At 40.2% G+C, this 18,646-nt stretch overlaps 2 non-coding genes across 2 annotated transcripts; both read left to right on the top strand.

Annotated features, from left to right (window-relative positions):
- Positions 1-4,087: 4,087 nt before the first annotated feature.
- Positions 4,088-4,195, top strand: LOC129522641 (U6 spliceosomal RNA). Its single transcript, XR_008666941.1, has one exon. It is a non-coding gene; the product is annotated as a U6 spliceosomal RNA (small nuclear RNA).
- Positions 4,196-16,376: 12,181 nt separating this feature from the next.
- LOC129522652 (U6 spliceosomal RNA) lies at positions 16,377-16,481 on the top strand. Its single transcript, XR_008666949.1, has one exon. It is a non-coding gene; the product is annotated as a U6 spliceosomal RNA (small nuclear RNA).
- Positions 16,482-18,646: the final 2,165 nt, after the last annotated feature.

Raw genomic sequence — 18,646 nt, 5'->3', positions numbered from 1 at the left:
ATAGCATCAAGCGATACACTCTTTTTTCATAATAAGAGAATTTGGAAGTTCAAAGCCGGTGGGATACACATTTTTCATTTTCACCTGCGGTTTGGTGAAAGATCAAAGCGCTGGATGATTTGCTTTGTTTTCTCGGCATCTGGCTGGGAGGCATCCTCCCGCCCAGATGATGGGATTTGAAATGGATCCACACTTTTGCAAAGGATGAGGTAGAGCAGAACCAGTCAAGGGACCAGAATACAGCTTCCCTGTGTCCCAGCAGCTGTCCTTGAAGGATCTTATGTGATAAGCACACCCTCACACATCACAAACACGGATGCTCACACATAAGTTCGACGTGGTGTGATTTGTAGCAACAAAAGGGAAAACAAAACCAACGCAAACACCCATTTGTTATTGGGGACTTACACCTGTGATAAATAAAGAATCACATTTTTGAGACTTTGCATGGTCGGTGAAGCGTGTCATGCTACGACTTCCATCTTTCAGGGCAGCAGGGCTAGAAAGATGAGCCGAAACCACCTCGCAGAGAGGTGGGTGGAGGGGGTGTGCCTGAGTTTGATTGCACATGTGCACCCCATGTCTGGGTTTTCCCTGCTGCTCTGAAATTACTGGCCTGGGACATTAGGGGGGCTCCATCAATCGATTGTTCTCCCAATTGTGCCGTTGTGCTGGGGCGGTGTGGGATGTTTGAGGAAGTTCCGAAACCAGAGCTTCCCCTACCTTCAAGCAAGAGGCTGGCTCCCTCCCCTTGCCAGCTAACTTTCCACCTCCCTCACTACTCCTTTTGACCCGCAGGGAAGGAAGAGGATAAAGCCACCCCCTCCCCTGCCCTGGGGCAATCTGGTTGCAAGGAAGTAAGATCCCTTTTCTCCTGAGCACGGTGTTTCCGAGAATTGCAGATATTTGCAAGCATTCCTTACGAAGGCTTCTCAGATTGACTTCTTTCACTCAGTAATATTCATTTACATTTACATTTCCTCTGTGTCTTTTCGCGGTGGAGCCCTCACTTCTTTTTAGCACTGAATAATATTCCGATGTCTGGATGCCCCGCAGTTTATTTGTCAATTCACCTACTGCACACTTGCTTCCAAGTGTTGGCAATTATGCATAAAACTGTGCGGGCATACGTTTTCCAACTCCTTTGGGTAAATACCAAGGACTGTGATTACAGATTCCTATGGTGAGGGTATGTTTAGATTTATGAGAAAATGCCAAGCCATCCTCCAAAATTAAGCCAAGCTTCTATACGTGGTGGCTGGATCCTAAGAAGGCAAAACTAGAAGCTGATGGTCACAGGATCTCAGCTTGGAAGTGGCAACTGTGTCACTTCCATTGTATTCTTTTGGTGAAAGCAAGTCCAAAGATGAACCCAGATTCAAGGAAATGGGAAGTAGATTGAATCCATGACTTGATGGGAGAAGGAACACATGCACATAGAGATGGGGAATGGTTGGGGATCATTTCTGCAGTCTACTAAAAGGACAAAGTTCAAGCCTGAAAAAGGAACTAATGTAGTTTTTAAACATTTCTAATTTTTCCCAGATTTATTGAGGTATGATCAACAAATAAAAATTATATGCCGCTTAGGTTGTATTATGTGGTTTTTTTTAAAGATTTTATTTATTTATTTATTTATTAGGGACACACAGAGAGAGGCAGAGACACAGGCAGAGGGAGAAGCAAGCTCCCTGCAGGGATCCCCATGTGGGACTGGATCCCTGGATCCCAGGATCATGCCCTGAGCTGAAGGCAGAAGCTCAACCACTGAGTCACCCAGCTGCCCAATGCAGTGTTTTTTTTTTAAAGGTATACAACACGATGATTTAATATATGTTTACACTGTGAAATGATCACCACTATCAAGTTAATGAAGAGGTCCATCCCCTCACAGTTGCCATCCTGCTTTTTTTTGTGGTGAAAACACTTAAGATCTATTCCCTTAGCAAATTTTTTTTAATCTTTTTTTTAAACATTTTATTTACTTATTCATAGAGACACAGAGAGAGAGAGGAAGAGACACAGGCAGAGGGAGAAGCAGGCTCCATGCAGGGAGCCTGACGTGGGACTTGATCCTGGGTCCCCGGGATCACGCCCTGGGCTGGAGGCCAAGCTAAACCCACTGAGCCACCAGGGCTGCCCCCTTAGCAAATTAAAAAAATATATATTTTATTTATTTATTTGAGAGATAATGAGAGAGAGAGAGAGAGAGAGAGAGCACAGAAGGAGAGAGAGAAGCAGACTCCCCACTGAGCAGAGAGCCGGACTTGGGGGCTCGATTCCAGGACCCCAATATCCAGATCTGAGCTGAAGGCAGATGGTTCATCCAACTGAGCCACCCAGGTGTCACCCCTTTAGCAAATTTTAAGTCTATAACACAGTGCTACTCATTATTTCATCATTCTGTCACACTAGGTTCCCCAGAACTTATTTATTATTCAAAGTTTGTACCGGTTGACCAACTTCGCCCCTCTTACCCCGCAGCGCCTGGCAGCCACCGGTCCACTCTTTAGTTCTACGAATGAGACTTTTTAGATTCCACGTATAAGTGAGACCATACAGTGATTGTCTTTCTGCATCTGGCTTATTTCACTTGGCATAACGTCCTCCAGGTTCGTCCGCCTTGCCATGAGAAATGAATGTGGTTTTAACTAACAACTTGACCAAGACTCCCATTCAGTGTTCTGGGTTTGTGAAAACCTAGACCACCTACTCCCAGGTTTCTTGAAAAATCTGCACAGGTGACGACACAGGGAGAAGATGTGATCAGCAGGAGACCTGTGGCGTGAGAAGGTCACCTCTTGTGTTGAAGATCATTTTCAGTGGCAAGGAAATGGGAAGTTGATCAACAGTGATTACTTTTGTTGAGAAAAGTACTTTCCTCAGAGAATAAGATGTTTGGAAATGAATATTTGCTGACATGGTTTAGCTGATCAGTGGAGCCATCAGTACCAGACCCAGGCTCTGTCTTTTTATTTTTGCCACTATCAACATAAAGGTTTATTTTTAACAGAAGTATAATTTCTATCTAATAAAATTCACCCATTTAAGTGGATAGAGTGATGATTTTTATCAAAAGCACAAGGTCATATAATAATACCACAGTTGAGATCTAGAATATTTCTGTTGCCCCAGAAAGTTACCCTGTGACCCTTTTTTTTTTCAACTGGCTTTCCATAACTCTTTAGCCTCAATTTTAACTCTTTAACTAACTTTCCATAACTCTTTAGCCTCAACATTTTAAACAAATATTTTATTTATTTATTCATGAGAGAAAGAGTGATAGAGAGAGAGGCAGAGACACATGCAGAGGGAGAAGCAGGCTCTATGCAGGGAGCCCGATGCGGGACTCGATCCTGGAACCCCAGGATCACGCCCTGGGCCGAAGGCAGGCGCCAAACTGATGAGCCACCCGGGGATCCCCACCCCATGACCCTTTTATAGTTGCTCTTCCCAATCCATCCATAGGCAACCATCAATCTACTTTCTGTCACTCTGGTTTTGCTTTTTCTACAATTTCATGTAAACGGAGTCCCACAGTATCTTTTGTGCTTGACATAATGTTGTGTGTATCAATATTGCTGAGTAATCTTCCATTTTTTTGTGCATTCATCAACTGATGGGCATTTGTGTTGTTTTCAGTTTGGGGCTATTTCGGATAATGATGCAATGAGCATTCTGTGTGGGTCTTTATGTGGGCATGTTTTCACTTCTCTTGGACAAATTCATAGGAGTGGGACTGCAGGTCATAAGCCAAGAGTATGTTCAACTTTGTAGGGAATTTCTGATTGTTTTCCCAAGTGGCCATCCCATGTTGAGTTCTAGTTGCTCCATATCCTCAACAATACTTGGTTTGGTTAGTCATGTTAGTTTTAGACATTCTTGTGGTAATTTGCTGTCATTTTAAAAAAGATTTTATTTATTTATTTGAGAGAGAGCACAAGCAGGGGGAGGGACAGAGGGAGAAGATGTGGGGCTCCATCCCAGGAGCCTGGGATCATGATCTGAGCTGAAGGCAAATACTTAACCGCCTCACCAACTGAGCCATGCCGGTGCCCCAATTTGTTGTCATTTAAATTTGCACTTTGTGCTTGCTTTACGAGCACATATACTAAAATTAGAATGATACTAAGAAGATTAGCATGACCCTCTGTGCAGGGATGACACGCAAATTTGTGAAGCGTACCGTATTTATAAATAAATAAACATAAATATTGAGCATCTTTTCATATGTTCATTTGTCTGCTGTATAGCTTCTCTAGGACATAGCTATCCAGCTTTTTGACAATTTTCTTTTTTCTTTTCTTTCTTTTTGCTGAGGTTTTTGTCTTTTAATCGTTGAGTTGTAAGAATTATTTTTTTAAATAAGTAAATTTTATTTATTTATTCATGAGAGACACAGCATGAGAGGCAGAGACACAGGCAGAGGGAGAAGCAGGCTCCCTGCGGGGAGCCAGATGCAAGACTCAATCCCAGGACTCCAGGACCATGACCTGAGCCCTGAGCTGAAGGTAGACACTCAACCACTGAGCCACCCAGGTGTCCTTGATATATTCTGGGTACAAATTCCTTTTTAGATGTATGGCATAAAATATGTAAATATTTATTCCTGTTTTGTGAATTTTATTAAACTTTCTTAATCAGATATTTAGAAGAGCAAATATTTGCAATTACTCAATTTTTAATTTATTTTAAAAATATTTTATTTATTTGACAGAGAAAGAGAGAGCACAAGCAGAGGAGCAGTAGGCAGAGGGAGAGAGAGAAGCAGCCTCCATGCTCAGCATGCGGGTAGATCCTAGGATTCTGGGATCATAAACTGAGCTGAAAGCAGGTGCTTAACCCACTGAGCCACCCAGGCACCCCCTTACTTAATTTTTGAGAGAGAGAGAGAGAGAGAGAGAGAGAGAGAGAGAGAATGTTGTTAGCGGGATTGAGGAGAAGGGCACAGGGAGAGGGAGAGAGAGAATCAAGAATTGTAACTAGACTCTATGCCCAATGTGGAGCCCAACCCAGGGCTTGATCCCAGGACCCCAGGATCATAACCTGAGCCAAAGGCAGACATCTAACCGACTGAGCCACCTAGGTATCCCAGATGTTTTTAATTTTTGTATGGTCCACTGGATTCTTCTTTCATGGTTGAATGCTTTTAATATCAGTAAGCGTTCTCTATTTAATCCCTCTTTTGTTCGCCTCTTCTTAGGGCCCAGAATAGAGAGCAAAGAGTCCCTCTGAGTCAGGGCATGCCTGATAGATCTTGTCTTAGAGAACATTCATTCAATCAATAACTATTTAATAAGCATTTACCCTGTGCCAGGCATTGTTACAGGTACTGGGGATGCAATGGTAAAGAAAACAAAGTTTCTGCTCTATGAAGTTTATGATCCAGGGGTGATAGACAAAGAACACATGGTGCTGTGACTGCCTCTCCCAGATCCTCTTTGCTGGGCCATGGCACCCAACCTCCAGCTGCTGTGGGTGTTGGCTACTAATGACTCATTCTTGTACTTTATTTTTTCAAGAGAGTGTCCTTGCCTGACAGATGTTTCTTTGCTTGAAGATGCTATGAAAGTTATTTTCTCCTCCCTAAGGGTAGCCCTTGGCCAATGAGTGAATGGTTTACATATATAACAGTTCACACTTCTGTGTCTCTGGGTAAGAAAGTCTTTGTGATGCATGTCATGCTCCAGAGCTCCCTATGAGATCAGACTGAGTCAGATTCTCTTCCTTTGCAATCACATCTACATGGCTAGCTTCTTCTGCCCCTATTCTGCTTCCTTTATTCTTCTACAGGTTTATTCTGAGAGACCTTCTTCAGTAAGCCATATGTACATATGGTTTTAGGAGACCCAATCTAAACATTGGGTGCCAAAAGTGGTCCTGGGAAAGGACTCTAAAAGAGATTTTGGAAGAGGGTACCTCACTGATCAGATGTCAGTGAGAACCCCATCCTTGGTGATATGGGGATTTTTGAGCATCCTTTCCCCGAGCCTAGTGCAGTGTGTTAATACTTTCACTAGTGATCAACTGAGATGGGCTACAGGAGGAGGGCTATGCACTAGCTTGTGCCATATCTCTGGTGTTGGAGAGTTAGAGGAAAAAATAACCAAAAAGACTGTGAAAAAAAATAAAAATAAAAAGACTGTGAAATTGAGTGGCTATTGCTGAGCAACACTGATGCTTTGAAGAGAGAGAAGAACAGGCTCAGATATATTAATGATCGGGCAGCCTGGGTGGCTCAGCGGTTTAGCACCTGCCTTTAGCCCAGGGCATGATCCTGGAGTCCTGGGATTGAATCCCACATTGGGCTTCCTGCATGGAGCCTGCTTCTCCCTCTGCCCGTGTCTCTGCCCCTCCCTGTGTCTCATGAATAAATAAATAAAATCTTAAAAAAAAAAGATATATTAATGAACAATTCAGGGTGTAGTGCAAGAGTCTGGGGGCTCTTTGGCAGCATCTGGAAGGGTCCTCACCTATAGTGAAGGTCACGCAGAGCTGAGCATCAGACTCACAACATAATAGTAAGGGTTACAGAATTTTACCTAAGGTTGTTTTGGCTATTGAAGCAAGTTTCCAATATCAAAGTCAGGGTCCTGATGAGGGATGAGTAGTAATGCAAGTGCCCGGGTATGTACAGTTGAAAACTTTGAGTCTCCACATCCCTTGAGCCTCTGGACCCACAAGAATGGTCCCATCTCTGTTGTTGGAAGATTATTCAAAGGCTTTAAATGAAGCTGGTGTCTTGCAGGGCACCCTCTTTAATAAGCCCTCTATAGGAACCTACTCCCCTTCTCTCCTGGCCATGGGGTCAATACTAGGGTCAGATCTTCTCATAGCTTGAATGTGAGAGTGTGGTCCTGCTAAGAACACAGACAGAATCTTTTGCCATCAAAAAACTTTTATTGGGACACCTGGGTGGCTCAGCGGTTAAGCATCTGCCTTTGGCTCAGGGTGTGATCCTGGAGCTCTGGGATCGAGTCCCACATCGGGCTCCCTGCATGGAGCCTGCTTCTCCCTCTGCCTATTTCTCTGCCTCTCTCTCTCTCTGAATGTCTCTCATGAATAAGTAAGTAAAATCTTAAAAAAAATTTTTATTTCAGTGTTATTCACAATAGCCAAGACATGGGAACAACCTAAGTGTTCGTCTGCAGATGAACGCATAAAGAACACACACACATACAAATGGGGATAATGGGAAGACATTTGTTAAAGGATAAAAACTTCCAGTTCTAAGATGAATGAATTCTGGGGATCTAATGTACAGCATGGTGACTACAGTTAACAACACTGCGTTATATACCTACATGTTGACACCACCACATACACACATAAGTAGCCATTCTGATGGTTGTGTAGTGCTATCTTATGGTTTTAAATAGCATTTTCAAAAAAATAAATAAATAAATTGCATTTTCATGATGCTCAGTGAAGATGTACACCTTTTCAAATGTGTATAGGTCATTTGGACATTCTTTTTCCAGCAAAAATGTCTGTTCTAAGTCTTTTGCTCATTTTCCCATGGATTGTCTCTCTAAGGACTAGGGAGAGTGGTGTGCTCAGATGGAGCATCAAAGCCCTATGCCCCTTCCCCACTCCTTGTCCTGTGCATCTCTTCCATCTGGCTATTCCTGAGTTCTATTCTTTTATAATAAACCAGTAATCTAGTAAGTAAAATATTTCTCTGCATTCTGTGAGCCACTCTAGCAAATTAATGGAACACAAGGAGGGAGAGTCACTGGAACCTCTGATATAGCCAGTAGGTCAGATTGGCATCTGACATTGGGGAAGAGTCTTGTAGGTGTCATCTCCAGGTAGAGAGGGTGAAAATTTAGTTGAATTGTAGGACACCCAGCTGAGCTCTGAGAATTGCTTCAGAAGTGCTGTGAGTGTGGTAGCAGGGTGCGTAAAGGAGAAACACAGGAGGATAAAACTGAGTTTCCCCAAAATACAGACATACACGTGAAATGTGTATGTGAAAAAGCCAGAGATTGGAGTGAGGCATTTACAAGTCAAAGAACACCGAGGATTGCCACCAGAAGCTGGAGGAAACTAGGAAAGCTCCTTCCCTAAGTCTTCACTGAGAGCCTGGCCCTGCTAACACTTAGGTATTGGACTTCTGGTGTATACAACTATGAGAGAATAAATCTTCATTGTTTTAAGCCACCGAGTTTGTAGTGCTTTGTTATGGTGTCCCTGGGAAAAAATACAGTGAAGAACGGTGGAAAAGGCACATTATAGCACAATGGGTAGTAGCTATAAATGTGTGAATTCCCATAGACACAGAGCAGGATTCAACGAAACCATTAGTTTCTCCATGATTAACAGAATTTCGTGTTATGTGTCTCAAACTTAAAGGTTTCAGCTAATAAAAGGCTCATTAATATTTTACTCATTTGGTATAACTTCAGGATCTGTTTTTGGATCTTCAGTGTCAAACCACCTTTTTCTTCCCTAAAGAATACTGAGCCTCTCCGTCTACCTGCAAAATGCACATTTCAATCTTTTGCAAATGTAGTAGGGTTTGAAGCTGACTTGCCAGTATAAGGCTCACCTCTCCCAATGGGTCACAAAGCAAATCTGAAAAAGAATGTTGTAGGGGAATAGTGAGTCTTCAGGAATGAACAGCTTCTAGTTTTGGTTAAAAAGTTTTGCATCTGCAGTCTTGTTTTTTCTTGCCTAATTGCTCTGGCTAGAACTTCTAGTACTATGTTTAATAGAACTGGCAAAAGTAGGCATCCTTGTCTTATTCTTGGTCTTTCATTATCAAGTATAATATTAGCTGTGAGTTTTTCACAATTGGCCTTCATTAAGCTAAGGAAGTTCCTTTGTAGTCCTTGTTTATTGAGTGTTTTTGTCATGAAAGGGAACCAGATTTTTTCAAAAACTTTTCTGTATCGCTTGGAATGATCATGTGTTTTTTCCCTGTCATTTTATCAATTTGGTATACTACACAGACTGATTTTTGTATGTTGAGCTATTCTTGCATTCTGGAAATAAATCCCACTTGTTCATGGGTATATAATCCTTTTAATATGCTGCTAGCTTTGTTTGCTAGTATTTTGTTGTGGATTTTTACATACATATTCATAAGACATATTGGTCTGTAGTTCTCTTTCCTTGTGATGCCATTATTTGGTTTTGGTAGCAAAGTAGTGCTGTTCTCAGCATGAGTTAGGAAGTATTTTCTCCTTTTCATTTTTTTTTGGAAGAATTTGAGAGAGATTGGTGTTTACTCTTTATTAAATGTTTGGTAGAATTTACCTTTAAAATCATCTGGTCCTGGGTTTTTCTTTTTCTTTTTTTTAAAAGATTTTATTTATTTATTCATGAGAGACACACACACACACACAGAGAGAGAGAGAGAGAGAAAGGCAGAGACACAGGCAGAGGGAGAAGCAGGCGCCACGCAGGATGCCCAGTGTGGGACTTGATCTTGGGACTCGAGGATCACGCCCTGGGCTGAAGGCAGGCGCTAAACCGCTGAGTCACCCAGGTGTCCCTATTCTGAGCTTTTCTTTGTTGGGAGGTTTCTGATTAGTGGTTAACCTCCTTATTTGTTATAGGTCAACTCAGATGTTCTTTTTCATCTTGAGTCAACTTTAGTGGGTTATATATTTCTAAAAATCTATGCATTTAATCTAGGTTATCTAATTTGTTAGTGTAAAATTTTTCATAGTCTTCTCTTACAATACTTTTTATTTATGTAGAATCAGTAGTAATGTCCCCACATTCATTTCTGATTTTGGTAACTTGAGTCTCTTCTCTGTCTCTGCTCTCTTTCCCATGAATCTAGCTAAATGTTTGCAGTTTTTCTGATCTTTTCAAATAATAGATTTTTGGTTTAATTGATTCTGTTGTTTTTCTATTCTCTATTTTATTTGTGTCTGCTCTAACCTTTATTTTGTCCTTTCTTTTTTTTTAAGATTTTATTTATTTATTCATGAAAGGCAGAGAGAGAGGCAGACAGAGACATAGGTAGAGAGAGAAGCAGGCTCCATGCAGGGAGCCCAATATTGGACTCGATCTTGGGACTCTAGGATCATGCCCTGGGGTGAAGGCAGGTGCTCAACCGCTGAGCCACCCAGGCCTCCTTGTCCTTTCTTCTGATAGGTCTCAATGTAACTTGACATTCCTTTTCTAGTTCTTTAAGGTATGCAGTGAAGTTACTGATTTTAGATCTTTTTAAAAATATGTACATTTACATTTATAAATATCTCTCTTAGTACTGCTTTTTCTGCATCCTATTCATTTTGGTGTGTTGTGTTTTAATTTTCATTCATTTAAAGATATTTTCTAACTTATGATTTCTTGTTTGACACATTAGTTGTTTAAAATTATGTTGCTTAATTTCTATGTATTTGTGAAATTTCCAGTTTTCCTTCTATTATTCATTTCTGATTTATTACATTGTGATTGGAAGAAATACTCTATATGGTCCCAATCTTTAAAAATTTATTAAGGGGATCCCTGGGTGGCGCAGCGGTTTGGCGCCTGCCTTGGTCCAGGGCGCGATCCTGGAGACCCGGGATCGAATCCCACATCGGGCTCCCGGTGCATGGAGCCTGCTTCTCCCTCTGCCTGTGTCTCTGCCTCTCTCTCTCTTTCTCTCTCTGTGACTATCATAAATAAATAAAAATTAAAAAAAATTTATTAAGACTTGTTTTGTGGCACAACATATGGTCTATCCTGAATAATACTGCATGTGCACTTGAGAAGGATGTGTATTCTGTTAGTGTTAGGCCAAGTACTCTGTATATGTGTGAAGTCTAATTGGTTTATCATGTTCAAATCTTCTGTTTCCTTATTGATATTCTACTGATTGTTATAGTCATTACTGAGAGTAGTGTGTTAAAGTCTACAACTACTATTGTTGAATTCTCTAGTCTTGCTTCAGTTCTTTCAATATTTGCTTTCTACATTTTGGGGTTCTTTTGTTAGGTGCATATGCGTTTATTATTGTTATATCTTTTTCTATTTTGAATCTTTTTTTTTTAAATTTTTATTTATTTATGATAGTCACAGAGAGAGAGAGGCAGAGACACAGGCAGAGGGAGAAGCAGGCTCCAGGCACCGGGAGCCTGATGTGGGACTCGATCCAGGGTCTCCAGGATCGCGTCCTGGGCCAAAGGCAGGCGCTAAACCGCTGCGCCACCCAGGGATCCCATCTATTTTGAATCTTAATAGATATACAATATCCTTCTTTCTGTCTTGAGATCTTTTTGATTTAAGATGTATTTTGTTTGACAATAATATAGCTTCCCCAGCTTTCCTTTGGAACAATTGGGATGGAATATCTTTTCCCATCCTTTTACTTTCAACCTTTGTGTGTCTTTGCATCTAAAGTGAGTCTTTTGTGGACAGATGGAACATGTTTGTTGTTGTTGTTGTTGTTGTTGTTTTGCCAATGTGCCAATCTCTGCCTTTTAACAGGAAAGCTTAATCCATTTACATTTAAAGCATTTACTGATAAGGAAGGATTTCCTTCTGTAATTTGGCTATTTGTTTTCTGTATGTCTTACATGCTTTGTTCCTCATTTCCATTATTGGCTCTAAAAAATTTTTTAGTTGATTTTTTGTAGTGTACCCATTTGATTTTCCTTATTTTTCCTTTTTCTTTATTTTTTTCAAAAAGAGTTATGTATGTATGTATGTGTGTATGTATGTATGTATTTATTTATTTCAGAGAGAAAGTGAGAGAGAGCATCAGCATGGGAGAGCAGGAGCAGGATCAGTAATGGAGAGAGAGAGACAAACAGACTCTGCTCCACTGAATGCAGAGCCCAATGTGGATTCAGTGCTGCAGGCTTAATCCTAGGAGACTGAGACCATAACTTGAGCTGAAATCAAAAGTCCAATGCTTAACTGACTGAGTTACTCAGATGTTCATTCGTCCTTCCTTCCTTCCTTCCTTCCTTCCTTCCTTCCTTCCTTCCTTCCTTTTTCCTTTCCTTTCCTTTCATTTCCTTTCCTTTCTTAAAAATTTTATTCTCTTAGTGGTTACCTTAGGGATTACAATTAACATTTTAACCTCATAGTAATCTAGTTTTAATAATACCAAGTTATTTTCAATAGTATACAAACATTTTGCTCCTCTGCATCTCTGTCATTTGTGTCATTAGTGTCACAGATTGCATTTTTATTCATTGTGTTCCCCTTAACATATGATTATTGGATTGTGCATTTGCCTTTTAAATGCAAGGTTGGTTTAACATTAAAAATCAATTATTATAATTTGTTACATGAGCATAATAAAGGAAAAATGACATCATCTCAAAAGATAATGCAGAAAGCATTTGATCAATTCAGCATCTTTTAATGATAAAAACTTGCAGCAATCTAGAAATACAGTATTCTCAATCTGCTAAAGAATATCACCAAAATATCTAAAACAACAACATAATTAAGGGTGGACAATTGAAATTGGAATTGTTATCACCACTTTTTATTAATATTACACTGAGGTCCTAGCCAGTACAATAAAACATATAAACAAACAAAAAGAAGTAAAAGGCTTGAAAAAGAAGAAATAAAAGATTATATTATTGTGTAGGTAGATAACTAAAAGAAATTATAGGTAGATTTATTTTTTTAAAAGATTTTATTTATTTATTCATGAGAGACACAGACAGAGAGAGAGAGGCAGGGACACAGGCAGAGGGAGAAGCAGGCTCCCCGCAGGGAGCCTGACATGGGACAGGATCCCCGGTCTCCAGGATTAGGCCCTGGGCTAAAGGTGGCGCTAAACCGCTGAGCCACCCAGGCTGCCCTATAGGTAGATTTAATAAAGGAATTTAGCGAGGTTACTGGATTAAAAATAAAAATACAAAAACCAATGGTGTTTTTATGTATCAACATCTCTAGAAAAAGACATTTGAAAATCATGCCATTTACAAGAGCATCAAAAAACATCAAAGACCTGTGACTAAATCTAAGGAAAGTAGTACAAGAAATTTACACACAAAACTTAACATGTTATTGAGGATATTAAGTAAAATCTAAATAAAAAGAAGGATATACTATGGTCATGGATTGAAAGACTTAAAATTGTGAAGACATTAGTTCTACACCAACATCTATTGATCTATAGATTCAATGCCATCTTAGCAATATCTCAGCAGGGTGTGTGTGTGTGTGTGTGTGTGTGTGTGTGTGTGATGCTGATTTAAGAAACACACGGAAATGCAAATAACCAAAAATAGCCAGGAAGGTTTTCAAGAAGAAAAACAAAATGGAGTGTTACCCTTTCAGACATTAAGATCTATCATAAAGCCACAGGAATTTAGACAATGTGCTGTTAGTGCAAGGATGGACTGCAATCCAGGTGGATTGTAAATATAAATTTTTTTTTTTATTTATTTATGATAGTCACACAGTGAGAGAGAGAGAGGCAGAGACACAGGCAGAGGGAGAAGCAGGCTCCATGCACCGGGAGCCCGACGTGGGATTCGATCCCAGGTCTCCAGGATCGCGCCCTGGGCCAAAGGCAGGCGCCAAACCGCTGCGCCACCCAGGGATCCCAAGGATGGACTGCAATCCAGGTGGATTGTAAATATAAAAGTAAAAGATAAAGTTTAAAGAAAGAGATTTATATTCTTACAGGAGAATATTTATTTATGTTAGAGTAAGCAAAGATTTTTAAAAGCAGAACACTAAAAAAACTATAAAGGAAGTTATTAAAGTGATCATTAAGTTAAATAATATTATTTTTTAAAAGATTTTATTTATTTATTCATGAGAGACACACACAGAGAGAGGCAGAGACACAGGCAGAAGGAGAAGCAGGCTTCATGCAGGGAGCCCAATGCAGGACTTGATCCTGGGACTCCAGGATCACGTCCGGGGGGCCAAAGGCAGGCGCTAAACTGCTCAGCCACCCAGGGATCCCCATTAAATATTATTCTTATAATATTTTAAAAGTAAGATCTTCTGTTTTTCAAAAGACACCAGTTCAGAGAATGAAAAGGTAATCCACAGAGTGAGAAAGAAGATTTGCAAAAATATAATTGACAAAAGGTCTCACTTCCAGATTATATGAAGAGTTCCTATAAATCAAAAATAAAAAGGGCACCTTGGTGGCTCAATTGGTTAAGCATCTGCCTTCGGCTCATGTCATGATCCCGGGGTTCTGGAATCAAGCCTCACATCCTGGGATCAAGACTCTCCCCTCCCTGCTCAGGGGAGAGAGTCTGCTTCTTCCTCTCCTGCCCCCCTGCTCATGCTTTTTTTTTTTTTCTCTCTCTCCTTTTTAAATAAGTAAAATCTTAAAAAAAAAAAAAAAGGACAACTCATCTTAAAAAGGGCCAAAAGATGTGACCCAATACTTCACATAAAACAATATATAATTGGATAATAAATATGAAGGGATGCTCAACCATATTAACCATCAGGAAAATGCAATTTAGGGGGCTGGGGGTGAATGGGTGACGGGCACTGAGGGGGCACTTGACGGGATGAGCACTGGGTGTTATTCTGTATGTTGGCAAATTGAACACCAATAAAAAATAAATTTATTATTAAAAAAACAAATGATCTAGAGCAAGATTAACAAATAAAAACCAATCCTAATTCCATAGGGAAAAAAAAAGGAAAATACAATTTAAAACTACAAGGGCGGGACACCTGGGTGGCTCAGAGGTTGAGCGTCTGCCTTCAGCCCAGGGCATGTTCCTGGAGACCCGGGATCGAGTCCCACGTCGGGCTCCCTGCATGTAGCCTGCTTCTCCCTCTGCCTGTGTCTCTGCCTCTCATGAATAAATAAATAAAATCTAAAAAAAATAAATAAAATAAAACTACAAGGGCATGGGGTGCCTGGTTAGATCAGTCAGTGGAGTTAATGACTTGATCTTGAGATTGTGAATTTGAGCCCCATGTTGGGTGTAAAGTCCACTCTAGATATATACTCAGCACAAATGTACACACATGGTCACTAAAAGACACAAGAAGGCACTGATTTAACTTATGAACTCGTATGCAAAAGTTCTAATAAAAATATTAGTGAGCACTCAGTAAAGATATAAAGACCAATGGGCATAAGGAAAAGGTGCTCATGAATCATCAGGGAAATGCAAATCAAAACCACAGTGAGATACCATCCCACTGTGTTTCGATGGTTTCAATCCACTCAACACGAAATCCCAGACAAAAGACACCAGGCGCTGTTGAGGATGTGGAGAAACTGGCGCCCCTTGTGCACTACTGATGATGGATAATGCAAAATGGTGCCATGTTATGGAAAGCAGTGTGGAGGTTCCTCAAACGTTAAAATAGAATTACTTTATCATCCAGTAATCCTACTTCTGGGTATAAATCCCAAATAATTGAAATCAGGATCTCCAAGAGATACCCCCACTTCAATGTTTGTTGAAGTGTTATTTACAGAAGCAAAGGCATAGCGGATGAATGGATAAAGGATCCATGGTGTATACGTATCATGGAATATTGTTCAGCCTTAAGGAAGAAGTTAGGGCAACCCGGTTGGTTCAGCGGTTTAGCGCCGCCTTCAGCCCAGGGCGTGATCCTGGAGACCCAGGATCGAGTCCCATGTCAGGCTCCCTGCATGGAACCTGCTTCTCCCTCTGCCTGTGTCTCTGCCTCTCTGTGTCTCTGTGTCTCTCATGAGTAAATAAATAAAATCTTAAAAAAAAAGAAAAGGAAGAAGTTAAATCTGCCACTCTCTCAAGCACATGAAATAAAGCAGAGGACAAAAGAACAAAGATGATTCCACTTATACAAGGGAACTGGTAAGTCAAGTGGATAGAGACAGAAAGTGGAACGATGACTTTCAGGGGCTGGGGGAGGGAGGGTTGGGAATTGGTGTTTAATGGGTATACAGTTTCAGTTATGGAGGATGGGTAAGTCCTAGAGATCTATGATAAAGCATAATGCATATTGCTAACAATACTGTATTGTCTACTTAAACTTTTTAAATTAAAAAAATATTTAATTATTTATTCATGAGAGACACAGAAAGAGAGGCAGAGACATAGGCAGAGGGAGAAGCAGGCTCCCTGTGGGGAGCCCGATGAGGGACTTGATCCCAAGACCCTGGGATCATGACCTGAGCCAAAGGCAGATGTTCAACCACGGAGCCACCCCGGCATCCCTACTTAAACTTAAAAAAATAATAATATTTATTTATTTATGAGACAGAGAGAGAGAGAGAGAGAGCACATGAGCAGGGGGAAGGGCAGAGAGAGAATCTTAAGCAGACTCCACGATGTTGAGCGCAGAGCTCCCTGTGGGGGTTGATCGCACCACCCTGAGATCATGACCTGAGTGGAAACCATGAGTGTGTCGCTTAACCAACTGAGCCACCCAGGTGCCCCTAAAATTTTTTTTATAGAGGATGGCTCTTATACTAAATGTTCTTGTCATGCTTGCTTGAGCAGCACGTATACTAAAACTGGAATAATACCAAGAGAAGATTCGCATCACCACAGCACAAGGATGACACAAAAATTCGTGAAGCGTTCCATATTAAAAAAAAAAAAAAGGTTTTATCACACAGAAATAAAGAAGGAAAGAGGAAACTTTTAGAAGTGATGGTTAAGCTTGTGACATTGTGGTGATGGTTTCGTAGGTGTTTACTTTTCTTTAAAATCATCAATATGTAGTATTAAACATATACAGCATTTTTGTACATAAGTCATACCTCAGTGAAATAAAATAAATGCAGGTTTTTTTTCTTTTTATATCACTAAAACAGAAAGTGAACTCACAATTCTTTGGTTATTTTTGTTGTTGTTAGCTTGTGATACTTGAATTGGTTTTTGTTCCTTTTGGTGAGTAATTTCCATTTTTGGAAGAATAGAAAAAACATATTTTTTTATCCTAAAAATGTTTTGGTCAAAGAGATGTCTTTACATGAGATTATCTGTGATTTTGAATAAATATTACATGTTAAACAAAAAAAAGGTCACCAAAAATCTCACTTTGGCTGCTGTGCGGAGAACAGCCTGGAGGGGGCGAGAGTGGATACAGGTAGAAAGTCAGGAGGCTTCAGGAGCTTTAGACTTTGGTTAAACCACATGAAGGTGCCTGAGGAAATGGTTAAAAGAATAGGAACAGAAACCGACATTTTCTAGGTAAGTAGAAGAAAAAAACTGGAATGAGAAAAAAATCCACAATAAAGCAAGGAGGGCGAGTAAAAGAAACAGAAAAGGAGAGATGGGGGCGATTGGATGCCTCAATAGGTTGAGTGTCATGATCCATGATCCCAGGGTCCTGGGACTGTCAGGCTCCCTGCTCAGCAGGGAGTCTGCTTCTCCCTCTCCCTCTGCTCCTCCCAACTGCTCATGCTCTCTCTCTAATAAAGAAATGAAATCTCAAATGAAAAAAAGAAAAGAAAAAGAAAAAGAGGGACAATCAGAAATCACAAAATAAATCCAAACCCATCAGTAATTGGAATGAACGCGGATGCTCTAAATCTCTGCCACCTGATAGAGTGGCCGGGGACCGTGGAGCACCTTGAAAGGTAGGCAGTCTGTGCTGAGATCCCTCCTGCGTCAGTGACAAATGCACTCCAGAATTTGGAGACCTGGAATGAAAAAAAGTGAAGCGCATCTTACTAATAATTTTATACCGATTACACCTTGAAATGAATAACGTTCTGGGTACGTTGCTAAATAAAATACATTATGAACATTCACCAGTATTTATTTATTTATTTATTTATTTATTTATTTATTTATTTATTTTATTTTATTTTATTTTCCATTCACCAGTTTTTAAACTCTTAATTGTGGCTGCTAGAAAAGATTTATATTACAGAGATGGCTCACCTTATGTTTATGTTGGACAGCATTGTTTTAAATACTCAAATTAAAATACAAATATTATCAGGCTGGATAAGAAAACTTAAGATCCAGCAAGGTGTTGTTTACATTTAGACATGTAAGATGTAACCAGTTACTAGTTAAAGGATATAAACAGCCAGGGACGCCTGGGTGGCTCAGCGGTGGGGCGCCCGCCTTCTGCTCTGCTCATGATCCTGGCGACCGGGGATCGAGTCCCACGACGGGCTCCCTGCAAGGAGCCTGCTTCTCCCTCTGCCTGTGTCTCTGACCCTCTCTCTCTCTGTGTGTGTCTCTCATGAATAAATAAATAAATCTTAAAAAAAAAAGGATATAAATAGCCAGAAAGAAAGTTGGTTTAGCCCTACGAGTAACAGCACAGAGTTTAATGTAAAAAGCATTACTAGATAAAACCACTAGAAAAACCATAAGTTTTAAGTGTATGCACTTAAAAAGTCTCAAAATAAATGAAGCAAAAATTGACAGAACTATTCAAACATGTGGGTGGTATGAATTGAGATGTGCTATTATGTAAAATGCTCTGCAAAAATTGAAGACCCAGAACGGAAAAAAAAAAAAAGGACTAATGTAAAATATCTTGTATTAGATAATTATACCACTGAAGTCAGAGATTTTAAAAACACCCCTCTTGGACACCTGCGTGTCTCAGTGGTTAAGCATCTCCCTTTGGCTCAGGTCATGACCCCGGGGTCCTGGGATTGAGCCCCCCAGTAGGTTCCCCACAGGGAGCCTGCTTCTCTTTCTGCATGTGTCTCTGCCTCTGTCTCTGTTTCTCATGAATAAATAAATAAATAAATAAAGTCTTAAAAAAAAAAAGAAACCTTGTAGGTTTC

The sequence above is a fragment of the Nyctereutes procyonoides genome, unplaced genomic scaffold (genome assembly GCF_905146905.1).
Source record: "Nyctereutes procyonoides isolate TBG_1078 unplaced genomic scaffold, NYPRO_anot_genome, whole genome shotgun sequence".
Classification (NCBI taxonomy): Eukaryota; Metazoa; Chordata; class Mammalia; order Carnivora; family Canidae; genus Nyctereutes; species Nyctereutes procyonoides.
The sequence above is the reverse complement of the archived record's forward strand: the minus strand, read 5'-3'. Positions and strand labels throughout refer to the sequence as shown.